This window comes from Rhinoraja longicauda, chromosome 11 (assembly GCF_053455715.1).
Source record: "Rhinoraja longicauda isolate Sanriku21f chromosome 11, sRhiLon1.1, whole genome shotgun sequence".
Classification (NCBI taxonomy): domain Eukaryota; kingdom Metazoa; phylum Chordata; class Chondrichthyes; order Rajiformes; family Arhynchobatidae; genus Rhinoraja; species Rhinoraja longicauda.
This window is the reverse complement of record NC_135963.1, coordinates 3483415-3497053: the sequence shown is the minus strand read 5'-3', so window position 1 is coordinate 3497053 and position 13639 is coordinate 3483415.

Below are 13639 nucleotides of genomic sequence, written 5' to 3'. Positions count from 1 at the left end.
CGTCTCATATATATGTGTGTAGATGTGTGCGAGCCATCAATCTGCTGTCACTTTGGATAGCAGACAATTTGATGGGAATCCTCCCACATCATCAACTCCTCAGCTTGAAGAACTTTCTCCCCCCATGGAGATATTTTGCAACTTCAAATAATTCCGCTCTCAGCGACATCTAGATATTTCCACTGTTGCAAATTGGTGGTGATGAATTTTATCCTGAGGAATACAAACCTTCAGATGGTAAATCTCTGATAGCTTTGGCATCTTTCTGCAGTCACTTCTGCTTTTCAGATTGCACTTTATTCCCCCCCCTACAAAACGTGGAAAGCCTCAGAGAAGTGTCGGATGCAAACAAAAGATATACACATGTTCCGTTCTGTCATCTTTAGCTCACAAAATATAAAGGTAGAGTTGCTGCCTCACAGCGCCGGAGACCCTGGTTCGATCCCGACCACGGGCGCTGTCTGTACGGAGTTTGTACGTTCTCCCCGTGACCTGCGTGGGTTTTCTCCGAGATCTTCGGTTTCCTCCCGCACTCCAAAGACGTACAGGTTTGTAGGTTAAGTCAAGTCTACTTTATTTGTCACATACATATACAAGATGTGCAGTGAAATGAAAGTGGCAATGCCTGCGGATTGTGCTAAAACTACAAAACAGAATAGAAATTTAAAAAAATAACTAGACCAAGTTCGGCCCAAACCTCTCCTACATTGGTGCAGCACCCTGTCATCTCCCCTCTCTCCTCAACCCCCCCCCCCTCCCTTCTCCCCCACTCCCCCCTTCCCCTCTCCCTCCTCCCCTCCCCCTCCCCTTCTTTGAAACTTTAAAATGTGAATAACTTAAAAAATATAAGACCGATTTCAATAAAACTACTTGCATTATCACTAAAGTGACAAGGGTGAGTAAGGTGGGCCTAAAATTGTTGCGCGGTCGTGTACCGTTTTGGCTGAAGTTCAGTCACAAACAAGATAACGAACGAGAGTTTTAGTACATAGATAAATAATTGGCTTGGTATAAATGTTAATTGTCCCTAGTGGGTGTAGGATAGTGTTAGTTTTAGGAAGGAGATGAGGAGGAATTTCTTTAGCCAGAGGGTGGTGAATCTGTGGAATTCTTTGCCACAGAAGGCTGTGGAGGCCAAGTCAGTGGATATTTTTAAGGCAGAGATGGATAGATTCTTGATTCTTACGGGTGTCAGGGGTCATGGGGAGAAGGCAGGAGAATGGGGTTAGGAGGGAGAGATAGATCAGCCGTAGATAGACGCAAAATGCTGGAGTAACTCAGCGGGACAGGCAGCATCTCTGGAGAGAAGGAATGGGTGACGTTTCGGGCCGAGACCCTTCTTCAGACATGATTGAATGGCAGAGTAGACTCAATGGGCCGAATGGACTAATTCTACTCCTATTCCTCATGACCAGATGAGATGCTGTCTGACCCGCTGAGTTACTCCAACATTTCGTGTCTACCTTCCTATTTCCATTCAGTTTAACTTGTGGGAAATCCCATGTAAAGCTGGATTTTCCATTCAAGTCCGCCCTGACTCAATTGAAATACCAGATTGCATTAAGTTGTCAGTTTGATGTGTGCACAGAGATTGCATTAGCTTGTCAGCCTGCTTCCTGCATGCAGGCCGCATTAACCTGTCAAGCCAAGGCACTGGATATAGATCCTTTTTGCAGAAATTAAGGTGAAAGGTATTTAGCAGTTGTTTACAAAAATAAATTTGATGTAAATCCCAGATTTGCCCCGCAGGGAAGATGCAAGATCAAGAGTGTTAGTTCCCACTGCAAGCAACAACTTCTTTTGTTATAGTTTAGAGCAAAAGATACTAGAGGAGCAAGATGAACCACTCCGTTGAAATCGCCCGTACTGAAGTGTGGGATGCAAAGGAGCCATTTTAGTAAGCAAAACCCGCCGTTCGCTACCGCTCTCGCAGTGTAATCAGTGTTTTGGGGGAACAGTACGTGTGATGATACCATTAAAATGCAGAATATATCTCATCTATCACAGATTTTTATTATTTTTCTTTTTAAATGTTTCTGCACGTTTCTGCCGACTAAAATGGCGCCGTGACGTACTACGGTTTTTAGGGTCGAGTGGTCTATCTTGCTCCTCTAGTATCTTTGGTTTAGAGAAACAGTGCAGAAACAGGCCCTTCGGCCCACCGAGTCAACACCGACCAGCGATCCCCGCACATTAACACAATCCTACACACACTCGGGACGATTTACACCTATAAACATTATGTGAACGGTAACTGACTTAACGCTATCCTACACACACTAGGGACAATTTTTAGATTTATACCAAGCCAATTAACCTAGGGCCTCGACACGAAACGTCACCCATTCCTTCTCTCCAGAGATGCTGCCTGTCCCGCTGAGTTACTCCAGCTTTTTGTGTTACTCCATCTTTAGTTTAAACCAGCATCTGCAATTCCTTCCTACACATTTAACCTACATACCTGTACGTCTTTGGAGTGTGGGAGAAAACCGAAGATCTCGGAGAAAACCCACGCAGGTCACGGGGAGAACGTACAAACTCCGTACAGACAGGCCCCGTAGTCGGGATCGATGCCAGGTCTTTGGCGCTGTAAGTGCTGTAAGGCAGCAACTCTACCGTTGCTTTTTAATGCCAGAAGATCACAGCCAAGATAAACAACATCTGTGAAAAGAGAAACTGATTTCCTTTCCGGAGATAGATTAAAAAAATGCTGGAGTAACTCAGCGGGACAGGCAGCTTCTCTGGAGAAAAGGAATAGTTGACGTTTTGGATCAAGACCTTTCTTCAGACTGAGGTGGTATCTTTCCATGGACACTGCTTATAGAGTCATAGCCTTGAGGGTGGCACGGTGGCGCAGCGGTAGAGTTGCTGCCTCACAGCGCCGGAGACCCGGGTTCCATCCCGACTACGGGCGCTGTCTGTACGGAGTTTGTACGTTCTGTCCCCGTGACCTGCGTGGGTTTTCTCCCAGTTTCCTCCCGCACTCCAAAGACGTGCAGGTTCGTAGGTTAATTGGCTTTGGTGTAAATGTAAATTGTCCACAGTGTGTGTAGGATAGTGTTAGTGTGCGGGGATCGCTGGTCGGCGCGGACCTGGTGGGCCGAAGGGCCTGTTTCTGCGCTGTATCTCTAAACTAAACTAAAGCAGACTGAACTAAAGGTAAGCTTTCTTTAATTTCAAAATTTGCATGTTGAACAAACTCATCTATGCTTGAAGTGCACAATCTGTGACCAATCATCTCCAGCAGTTTGAAGTTTCAAAGCATATTCATTGTTTTTGCCTCATTTCCATTCCTGAACCTTAAAGAAATACCCTTAACATTTTTTTTTTTGGCAAATTACTTCACATCAAAACGATGATGAAAGAGCATTAGATCAAACCCAATATGTCCTTCATTAGATGTCGAAGAACTGCATTAGTTCACCAAAGTTTCATTTCTAATCTCTGAATCATGTCTGAAAGCACATTTCCCAGTTAGTGAAGATTTGAAAGACTGGTTAGAAAGTTAGAAGTCAAACAGATCAAAATAACACAGATTTGAGTTGATTTACCTCTGACAGCTATTAAATCCGACAGGAATGCTAGCCATGGTTTAAGTTTTGGCTCATTATTGTCACGTGTACCGAGGTACAGTGAAAAGCTTCTGTTGCGCGCTAACCAGTCAGCGGAAAGACAACGCACGATTACAATCCAGCCGTCCACAGTGCGCAGATACATGATAAGGGAATAACGTTTAGTGCAAGGTAAAGTCGGCAAAGTCCGATCAAGGATAGTCTGAGGGTCACCAATGAGGTAGATTGTAGTTCAGCACTGCTCTCTGGTTGTGGTAGGATGGTTCAGTTGCCTGATAACAGCTGGGAAGAAACTGTCCCTGAATCTGTAGGTGTGACAATAGACAATAGACAATAGACAATAGACAATAGGTGCAGGAGGAGGTCATTCGGCCCTTCGAGCCATTCAATGTGATCATGGCTGATCATTCTCAATCAGTACCCCGTTCCTGCATTCTCCCCATACCCCCTGACTCCGCTATCCTTAAGAGCTCTATCCAGCTCTCTCTTGAATGCATTCAGAGAATTGGCCTCCACTGCCTTCTGAGGCAGAGAATTCCACAGATTCACAAGTCTCTGACTGAAAAAGTTTTTCCTCATCTCCGTTCTAAATGGCCTACCCCTTATTCTTAAACTGTGGCCCCTGGTTCTGGACTCCCCCAACATTGGGAACATGTTTCCTGCCTCTAACGTGTCCAACCCCTTAATAATCTTATACGTTTCGATGAGATCCCCTCTCATCCTTCTAAATTCATTGGGGTGGATCACTCCTATCATTGCACTGGGTGTGCGTTTTCACACTTCTGTTCCTTTTCCCCTGACGGCATAACATGCAAAGCGAAGCTTTTCACTGTACCTCGTGCACCGGAGCACCCGGGAAAAATCCACGCCGGTCACGGGGAGAACGTACAAACTCCGTACAGACAGAGCCCGTAGTCGGGATCGAACCCGGGTCTCTGGTGCTGGGAGGCAGCAGCCTAGGTAAGCAACTATTGAATATTGTTGAGGAATCTTGACATGTCTCCAACGTCGTAAGTTCCTAAGTGATAGAAGCAGAACTGGGCCATTCGGCCCATCGTCTATCCCGCCATTCAATCACGGCTGATCTATCTCTCCCTCCCAACCCCATTCTCCTGCCTTCTCCCCATAACCCCTGACACCCCCATGAGGGCGGTGGCGCAGCGGTAGAGTTGCTGCCTTACAGCGAATGCAGCGCCAGAGACTCAGGTTCAATCCCGACCACGGGCGCCATCTGTACAGAGTTTGTACGTTCTCTCCGTGACCTGCGTGGGTTTTCTCCGAGATCTTCGGTTTCCTCCCACACTCCAAAAACGTGCAGGTTTGTAGGTTAACTGATTGGGTAAATGTAAAAATTGTCCCTAGTGTGTGTAGGATAGTGTTAGGGTGCAGGGATCGCTGGGCGGTGCGGACTCGGTGGGCCGACGGGCCTGTTTCCGCGCTGTATCTCTAAATCTAAATCTAAATCTAGACACCCGTACTGATCAAGAATCTATCTCACCTCTGCCTTAAACATGTCCCTTGACTTGGCCTCCAAGGCCGTCTGTCACTCTCGCAAGCCTCTGCAGATGCAAAGCATACTGTTGGGCTGCAGGAATACCTCTGCCCAAGACCACGACAAACTGCGGAGAGTTGTGGAATTGTCGTGACAACTATCTCACTCCCAAATTCTATGGAATTCTTTGTCTCAGAAGGCAGTGGAGGCCAATTCTCTGAATGCATTCAAGAGAGAGCTAAATTAATTGGGGTGGAAAACTCTCCAAGACAGACGTAAAGCCCACCCTTTGACCTGTTTTTACAAAATGTTAAATGGTCAGCTCGACATCGATTACCACATCTACACCAAACCCAAACCTATCAGGAGTAGACAACGGCATTCGATTCAATCTGTGATACCAGCGACCAAGACAGATGTGTGTAGCAACACATTCTTCCCTCACACAATTAAAGCATGGAATAGTCTTCACCCTACTATAGTTACTCAACCAGACACAACAACATTTAAGGCAGCTCCTCTTCTCCAAGAAGCCCTTCTTGCTTAAGTCCACACTCCACCACCTCCAGTTTAAATTCCATTTGGAATATTTTGGACGACCAAGAACCAAGAACAGGCTGGCAGTGAAGATGAGCTGCGGAAAAATAGTCGTTTCAGCTCCAGTATTTCAATCTGTTAAAAAATGGATTGTTTTTTTAAGAAATGGCTGGCCCGAAATAACAAGAGGAGTTGAGTATAGGAGCAAAGAGGTCCTTCTGCAGTTGTACAGGGCCCTAGTGAGACCGCACTTGGAGTACTGTGTACAGTTTTGGTCTCCAAATTTGAGGAAGGATATTTGCAGCGTAGGTTCAGTAGGTTAATTCCCGGAATGGCGGGACTGTCATATGTTGAAAGACTGGAGCGACTAGGCTTGTATACACTGGAATTCAGAAGGATGAGAGGGGATCTTATTGAAACATATAAGATTATTAAGGGGTTGGACACGTTAGAGGCAGGAAACATGTTGCCAATGTTGGCCATTTAGAACGGAGATGACGAAAAACTTTTTCAGTCAGAGAGTTGTGAGTCTGTGGAATTCTCTGCCTCAGAAGGCAGTGGAGGCCAATTCTCTGAACGCATTCAAGAGAGAGCTAGATAGAGCTCTTAAGGATAGCGGAGTCAGGGGGTATGGGGAGAAGGCAGGAACGGGGTACTGATTGAGAATGATCAGCCATGATCACATTGAATGGTGGTGCTGGCTAGAAGGGCCGAATGGCCTCCTCCTGCACCTGTTGTCTATTGTCTAGTGTCTATTGTCTGTTGAAATAGCAGTTGAAGGAAGGATTTATAAACTCCGAAATGAAAATGAATTGGGTTCAATTACCAAAACAAAAACAAAAAAAATCTTTAATTCTGGCCACGGTTATTAATTATCTGGGTTTGTCAGACGCTGGGTTACTCTGACTGGAATAATGCAGATGTGAGTAGATCGCTTAATCATCAGTTCGTGGCCAGCCCACTAATTAACAGAATTACAAGGCATACCAATGAGGAACACGCAAGATAAAACAAAGGTACTGTCACCTAAAGGGATGTCTTGAAAAACCGGTACATCAAGATGTAAAAATAATGAAGGGTCTCACATGCGTTATCATAATCTTGCCAACTTGTGGTCTAATTAGGATCCGCGCTCTTTCCGCCAAAGCACTTCAGGGAATTTTATTTTTCCCCATTTTAATGAAAAGTGTCTCCTTATGATTCTCTTCACTTGCAAGCCGATCTTGGTTTAGTCGGAAACGAAAGGCTCTGGGGATTGGTTTCATCTCCCATCCTCGGAGCATCGCTGTCTGTGGGAGATTGACACGTTGGCCTTCATAACGAGGGGAGTTGAGTTTAGGAGCAAAGAGGTCCTCCTGCAGTTGTACAGGGCCCTGGTGAGACCGCACCTGGAGTACTGTGTGCAGTTTTGGTCTCCAAGTTTGAGGAAAGGACATTCGTGCTATTGAGGGAGCGCAGCGTAGGTTCACCAGGTTAATTCCCGGGATGGCAGGACTTAGTTTAGAGATACAACGCGGAAACAGGCCCTTCGGGCGGCTTGATTGTTACCAGGTATGGTCTTTTCTTTCCAACAGGTCGGGCAGCATCTCGGGAGAGAAGGAATGGGTGACGTTTCGGGTCGAGACCCTTCTTCGACCCGAAACGTCACCCATTCCTTCTCTCCTGAGATGCTGCCTGACCTGCTGAGTTACTCCAGCATTTTGTGAATAAATCGATTTGTACCAGCATCTGCAGTTATTTTCTTATATGGTCTTTTCTTTGACTGGATAACACTTAAACAAAATCTTTTCACTGTACCTCGGTGACAGAAATTGTCTAAACCTATCTGCTGAAGGGCCTGTTTCTGTGCTGTAGAGACCTGGAGAGTCATAGAGTGATACAGCATGAAAACAGGCCCTTCGGCCCAACTTGCCCACACCGGCCTACATGTCCCAGCTACCCTAGTCCCCCCCTGCCCACGTTTGGTCCATATCCCTCCAAACCTGTCCTATCCTTGTACCTGTCTAACTGTTTCTTAAACGATGGGATAGTCCCAGCCTCAACTACCTCCTCTGGCAGCTCGTTCCTTACCTCCAACACCCTCCGTGTGAAAAAGTTACCTCTCAGATTCAATAGACAATAGACATTAGACAATAATTCCTATTAAATCTTTTCCCCATCACCTTAAACACATGTCCTCTGGTCCTCAATTCACCTACTCTGGGCAAGAAACTCTGTGTATCTACCCGATCTATTCCTCTCATGATTTTATTCACCTCTATAAGATCACCCCTCATCTTCCTGCGCTCCATGGAATAGAGACCCAGTCTGCTCAACCTCTCCCTGTAGCTCACACCCTCTAGTCCTGGCAACATCCTCGTAAAGCTTCTCTGTACCCATTCCAGCTTGACGACATCTTTCCGATAACATGTCAAGATAACATAACATTTACTTGATCTATTCCTCTCGTGATTTTTTAACACGATTCTATACTGCACCATGTTATAAATTGACTGAGGGGAAACATCTTCTTGGCTTAGCGAAAATCTTGATTCAAATGATCTTCATATCTCCCTCCAGCAGTGCTATTTTCAGGAATTTTGATCTGGTACTTGCTTTCCTTTTCATCTTGAAAGGGATTAAAAGTCTCTGATTCATCCTCACAGGGTTATTTCCCAGCGGAGGTACCTGCTAGGCTTTCATCATCTGTGGAGATTCGTGCTCAGAAACGTCTCCGCTCAGTCCGCCTGGAGCCCCTGATCTCCCGGTTGCCAAACACTTCAACTCCCCCTCCCATTCCCACACTGACCTTTCTGTCCTGGGCCTCCTCCATTGTCAGAGTGAGGCCCAGCGCAAATTGGAGGAACAGCACCTCATATTTCGCTTGGGCAGCTTACACCCCAGCGGTATGAACATTGACTTCTCTAACTTCAAGTAACCCTTGCTTTCCCTCTCTCCGTCCCTACCCCATCCCAGTTCTCCGACCAGTCTGACTGTCTCCCTGATTAAATTTCATCTTTGTCACCTTCTGCTAGCTCACAAAGATCTATTCAACATTTTCCTTGATCCTCGTTCCCTTTGTTACATAGATAGAGTTACCTGGAAAATAGGTGCAGGAGGAGGCCATTTAGCCCTTCGAGCCAGCACCGCCATTCATTGTGATCATGACTGATCATTCACAATCAGTAACCCGTGCCTGCCTTCTCCCCATATCCCTTGATTCCGCTAGCCCCTAGAGCTCTATCTAACTCTCTTTTAAATCCATCCAGTGAACTGGCCTCCACTGCCCTCTGTGGCAGAGAATTCCACAAATTCACAACTCTCTGGGTGATTTTTTTTTTTCTCACCTCAGTTTTAAATGGCCTCCCCTTTATTCTTAGACTGTGTGGCCCCTGGTTCTGGACTCGCCCAACATTGGGAACATTTTTCCTGCATCTAGCTTATCCAGTCTTTTCATAATTCTATACGTCTCTGTAGGATTCCCCTCTCATCCTTCTAAACTCCAGTGAATACAAGCCCAGTCTTTCCAATCTGTCCTCACGTGACAGTCCCGCCATCCCGGGGATTAACCTGGTGAACCTACGCTGCACTGCCTCAATAGCAGTGAGATTGTTACACTGAAGTTTGTTCCCTTGTTTTCACACCTTACCCTTCCTTATCTCTGTGTCTCCGTCTCCCCTGACCCTCAGTCTGTGGAATTAAGAGTCAAGAGTGTTTTATTGTCAGATAGACAATAGACAATAGGTGTAGGAGTAGGCCATTCAGCCCTTCGAGCCAGCACCGCCATTCAATGCGATCATGGCTGATCACTCTCAATCAGTACCCCGTTCCTGCCTTCTCCCCATACCCCCGCTATCCTTAAGAGCTCTATCCAGCTCTCTCTTGAAAGCATCCAACGAACTGGCCTCCACTGCCTTCTGAGGCAGAGAATTCCACACCTTCACCACTCTCTGACTGAAAAAGTTCTTCCTCATCTCCATTCTAAATGGCCTACCCCTTATTCTTAAACTGTGGCCCCTTGTTCTGGACTCCCCTAACATTGGGAACATGTTTCCTGCCTCTAATGTGTCCAATCCCCTAATTATCTTATATGTTTCAATAAGATCCCCCCTCATCCTTCTAAATTCCAGTGTATACAAGCCCAATCGCTCCAGCCTTTCAACATACGACAGTCCCGCCATTCCGGGAATTAACCTAGTGAACCTACGCTGCACGCCCTCCATAGCAAGAATATCCTTCCTCAAATTTGGAGACCAAAACTGCACACAGTACTCCAGGTGCGGTCTCACCAGGGCCCGGTACAACTGTAGAAGGACCTCTTTGCTCCTATACTCAACTCCTCTTGTTACCAAGGCCAACATTCCATTGGCTTTCTTCACTGCCTGCTGTACCTGCATGCTTCCTTTCATTGACTGATGCACTAGGACACCCAGATCTCGTTGAACTCCCCCTCCTCCTAACTTGACACCATTCAGATAATAACCTGCCTTTCTATTCTTACTTCCAAAGTGAATAACCTCACACTTATCTACATTAAACTGCATCTGCCATGTATCCGCCCACTCACACAACCTGTCCAAGTCACCCTGCAGCCTTATTGCATCTTCCTCACAGTTCACACTACCCCCCAGCTTAGTATCATCTGCAAATTTGCTAATGGTACTTTTAATCCCTTCGTCTAAGTCATTAATGTCCCAGATAGAACAATTAAGTTCTTACTTGTGTAGTGTGAACTGTGAGGAAGATGCTATGAGGTTGCAGGGTGACTTGGACAGGTTGTGTGAGTGGGCGGATGCATGGCAGATGCAGTTTAATGTGGATAAGTGTGAGGTTATCCACTTTGGTGGTAAGAATAGGAAGGCAGAGTATTATCTGAATGGTGTCAAGTTAGGAAAAGGGGATGTACAACGAGATCTGGGTGTCCTAGTGCTTCAGTCACTGAAAGGAAGCATGCAGGTACAGCAGGCGGTGAAGAAAGCCAATGGAATGTTGCACTTCATAACAAGAGGAGTTGAGTATAGGAGCAAAGAGGTCCTTCTGCAGTTGAACAGGGCCCTAGTGAGACCGCACCTGGAGTACTGTGTGCAGTTTTGGTCTCCAAATTTGAGGAAGGATATTCTTGCTATTGAGGGCGTGCAGCGTAGGTTTACTTGGTTAATTCCCGGAATGGCGGGACTGTCATATGTTGAAAGACTGGAGCGACTAGGCTTGTATATGCTGGAATTTAGAAGGATGAGAGGGGATCTTATCGAAACATATAAGATTATTAAGGGGTTGAACACGTTCGAGGCAGGAAACATGTTCCCAATGCTGGGGGAGTCCAGAACAAGGGGCCACAGTTTAAGAATATGGGGTAGGCCATTTAGAACGGAGATGAGGAAAAACTTTTTCAGTCAGAGAGTTGTGAATCTGTGGAATTCTCTGCCTCAGAAGGCAGTGGAGGCCAATTCTCTGAATGCATTCAAGAGAGAGTTAGATAGAGCTCTTAAGGATAGCGGAGTCAGGGGGTATGGGGAGAAGGCAGGAACGGGGTACTGATTGAGAATGATCAGCCATGATCACATTGAATGGTGGTGCTGGCTAGAAGGGGCGAATGGCCTCCTCCTGCACCTGTTGTCTATTGTCTATTGTCACTCCAATCTAACAATGATCTATTCTACACTTTCCTTCAGACTCGTCCCCTTTGATCTCTCATTTTCACGCTTTACCCTTCCAAATCTCCGGGTCTCTACCTTCCCTGACTCTCCGTCTGAAGAAGGGTCTCGACCCGAAACGTCACCCGTTCCTTCTCTCCAGAGATGCTGCCTGTCCCGCTGTGTAGAGATACATGATAAGGGAATAACGTTCAGTGCACGTCAAAGCCAGCAAAGCCCGACCAAAGAAAGTTCGCGGGAGAGCAGTGCAGCACAGGAACGGGCCATTCGGCCCACAATGTTTAGTTTAGTTTAGTTTGGAGATACAGCACGGAGTTACGTTCGGCCCACCGTGTCCGCGCCGCCCAGCGATCCCCGCACATTAACACGATCCCACACACACTAGGGACAGTTTTTACATTTGCCAAGCCAATTAACCTACAAACCTGCACGTCTTTGGAGTGTGGGAGGAAACCGGAGATCTCGGAGAAAACCCAGGCAGGTCACGGGGAGAACGTACAAACTCCGTACAGACAGCACCCGTAGTCGGGATGGAACCCGGGTCTCCGGCGCTCCATTCGCTGTAAGGCAGCAACTCTACCGCTGTGCCACCGTGCCGTCCAATGACTGTGCCAAACATGGTGCCAAATTAACCTGATCTCATCTGCTTCGCCTCACCTAACAAGTATAACCTGTCGTTTTTGTTTTTGCTTTTCCTACAACATCAATGACTACTTGAAAGGAGATCCAATGGGTGCAAGTGATAGAAGTAGTCTTCACATATTTATACGTGAAAAATCCATGTTCCACCGATTAGCCAGCTGGGGAAATGAAAGATTAGATTTAATATCAATGCCAGCAGTATGAAAGAAAAGATTTCTTTAATGTTAGAATCTAAGATCCGATCCAGGAAATTAAACATTAGCAACTTGCATTTAGCTGGGGAAAACAACACAGAGTGCTGGAGTAACTCAGCGGGTCAGGGAGCATCTCTGGAGAACATGGATAGGTGACGTTTCACAGAGCGCTGGAGTAACTCAGCGGGTCAGGCAGCATCTCTGGAGAACATGGATAGGTGACGTTTCACAGAGTGCTGGAGTAACTCAGCGGGTCAGGGAGCATCTCTGGAGAACATGGATAGGTGACGTTTTGGGTCGGGACCCTTCTTTGGAAAGTTAGCTGGCATCCAAAGCATTCCTTACCCTCAGTGTCAGCAAGACAAAAGAGACAGTGAACAAATTCAGGAGGCGAAGTGGCACATATACCCCGATATTCTTGATTCGTACGGGTGTCAGGGGTTATGGGGAGGAGGCAGGAGAATGGGGTTAGGAGGGAGAGATAGATCAGCCATGATGGAATGGCGGAGTAGACTTGATGGGCCGAATGGCCTAATTCTACGCCTATTCCTTATGACCTTATGCAATGATGGTGTCGAAGTAGAGATGGTTGAAAGCGTTAAGTTCCTAGGAGTAAATATCACCAGCAACTAATCCGAGACCACCCAATAGACAATAAAACAATAGACAATAGACAATAAGTGCAGGAGGAGGCAATTCGGCCCTTCGAGCCAGCACCGCCATTCAATGTGATCATGGCTGATCATTCTCAATCAGTACCCCGTTCCTGCCTTCTCCCCGTACACCCTGACTCCTCTATCCTTAAGAGCTCTATCTAACTCTCTCTTGAATGCATTCAGAGAATTGGCCTCCACTGCCTTCTGAGGCAGAGAATTCCACAGATTCACAACTCTCTGACTGAAAAAGTTTTTCCTCATCTCCGTTCTAAATGGCCTACCCCTTATTCTTAAACTGTGTGGCCCCTTGTTCTGGACTCCCCCAACATTGGGAACATGTTTCCTGCCTCTAATGTGCCCACCCCCTTAATAATCTTATACGTTTCGATAAGATCTCCTCTCATCCTTCTAAATTCCAGTGTATACAAGCCTAGTCGCTCCAGTCTTTCGCACAAACCAACCTCCCCTCCATGGGCACCAGCATAGTCAAGGACCAGTCCCACCCCTCCACATTAAGGGCTCAGAGACACAGGTTTGATCCCGACTATGGGTGCTGTCTGTGCGGAGTTTGTACGTTCTCCCCGTGACCAACCCGGGTTTTCTCCGGATGCTCCGGTTTCCTCCCACACTCCAAAGACGTGCAGGTTTGTAGGTTAATTGGCTTTGGTAAAAATTGTAATCTGTCCCTAGTGTGTGTAGGGTAGTGTTCGTGCGCGGGGATCGATGGTCGGTGTGGACCCGGTGGGCCGGAGGGCCTGTTTCCGCGCTGTATCTCTAAAGTCTTTAATGATTAAACTGTTTCGTTTAGTTTAGTTTAGAGATACAGTGCGGAAACAGGCCCTTCGGCCCACCGGGTCCGCGCCGACCAGCGATCCCCACACACTAACACTATCCTACACCCACTAGGGACAAT